Source organism: Mustela putorius, unplaced genomic scaffold (assembly GCF_011764305.1).
Source record: "Mustela putorius furo isolate JIRA1106 unplaced genomic scaffold, ASM1176430v1.1 tig00003845_pilon_pilon_pilon, whole genome shotgun sequence".
Taxonomy (NCBI): domain Eukaryota; kingdom Metazoa; phylum Chordata; class Mammalia; order Carnivora; family Mustelidae; genus Mustela; species Mustela putorius.
Window position 1 is genome coordinate 95,514,191 of NW_025421998.1, and position 1,961 is coordinate 95,516,151.

A 1,961-nucleotide genomic window follows, 5' to 3' on the forward strand; every position below is an offset into this window, starting at 1 on the left:
AGGAATCTCCACACTGTTCTCCAAAGAGGCTGCATCAACTTGCATTCCCACCAACAGTGTAAGAGGGTTCCCCTTTCTCTACATCCTCTCCAACACATGTTGTTTCCTGTTTTGTTAATTTTGGCCATTCTAACTGGTGTAAGGTGATATCTCAGTGTGGTTTTAATTTGAATCTCCCTGAGGGCTAGTGATGATGAACATTTTTTCATGTGTCTGATAGCCATTTGTATGTCTTGATTGGAGAAGTGTCTGTTCATATCTTCTTCCCATTTTTTGATATGTTTGCCTGTTTCATGTGTGTTGAGTTTGAGGAGTTCATTATAAATTCTGGATACCAACCTTTTGTCTGTACTGTCACTTGCAAATATCTTCTCCAATTCCGTGGGTTGCCTCTTTGTTTTGTTGACTGTTTCCTTGGCTGTGCGGAAGCCTTTGATTTTGATGAAGTCCCAAAAGTTTATTTTTGCTTTTGTTTCCTTTGCCTTTGGAGACATAACTTGAAAGAAGTTGCTGTGGCTGATACCGAAGAGATTACTGCCCATGTTCTCCTCTAGGAGTCTGATGGATTCCTGTCTCACGTTGAGGTCTTTTATCCATTTTGAGTTGATCTTTGTGTATGGTGTAAGAGAATGGTCGAGTTTCATTCTTCTACATATAGCTGTCCAGTTTTCCCAGCACATTTATTGAAGGAATTTTAAGGGTGATTCAATATTAGGAAATCCATTAATATAACCAATCTTATTTATTAATCTAAAGGAAAATTCATATAGTTACCTTCAAAAATGCTGAAAGACAATTGAAAAATTTAATACTAATTTTTATTTATTTGTTTTTAAACGATTTTATTTATTTATATGACAGAGCTCACAAGTAGGCAGAGAGGCAGGCAGAGAGAGTGGCAGGCTCCCCACTGGCAAAGAGTCCGATGCGGTGCCCAATCCCACGACCCTGGGATCATGACTGGATCTAAAGGCAGAGGCTTAACCCACTGATCCTCCCAGGTGCCCCAATATACTAATTTTTGATAAAATACTCAATAACATATCCAACAACATGAAAAATGTATCTCAACCCAAAAGCTCCATCATATTTGATGAATATGGCATTCTTAAAAAACTCAAGAATATTAAAAGAATGAGTACTGCCACCACTATTTATACATTAATGGTGATAATAACTAATGTAATTAAGGAGAAACAGATTAGATACAGACATTGGAAGTGGGATGTAAAAATATCTGTTTGTATAGTTGAAAAATCTAAACAACGTAACAACTACTATAGAACAATAAGAATTTTGTAAGGTAGTAGGGTGAAAAATAATGGATGGAACTAGAGCGTATCATGCTTAGCGAAATAAGTCAGGCAGAGAAAGACAACTATCATATGATCTCCCTGATATGAGGAAGTGGTGATGCAACATGGGGGCTTAAGTGGGTAGGAGAAGAATCAATGAAATAAGATGGGAATGGGAGGGAGACAAACCATAAGTGACTCTTAATCTCACAAAACAAACTGAGGGTTGCTGGGGGGACGGGGTTTGGGAGAAGGGGGTGGGATTATGGACATTGGGGAGGGTATGTGCTTTGGTGAGTGCTGTGAAGTGTGTAAACCTGGTGATTCACAGACCTGTACCCCTGGGGATAAAAATATATGTTTATAAAAAATTAAAAATTAAAAAAATATATTTTCTAATATAAACAGTTAATCACTAGTTAGAAGATAGAATGAAAGAAAAGATTCTATTTGCATTAATAACAAGAGGGCAAAATACCCAGATATAAATTGTAAAGACATCCTATACGATGGAAGCTACCCAGGTAGACATGGAAGACACGAGTGAATGGAAGATAATACCATATTCTTGGGGCGCCTGGGTAGCTCAGTTGCTTAAGTGTATGGCTCTTGGTTTTGGCTCAGGTCATGGTCTCAGGCTTGTGGGATAGGGGCCCATGCTGGGCT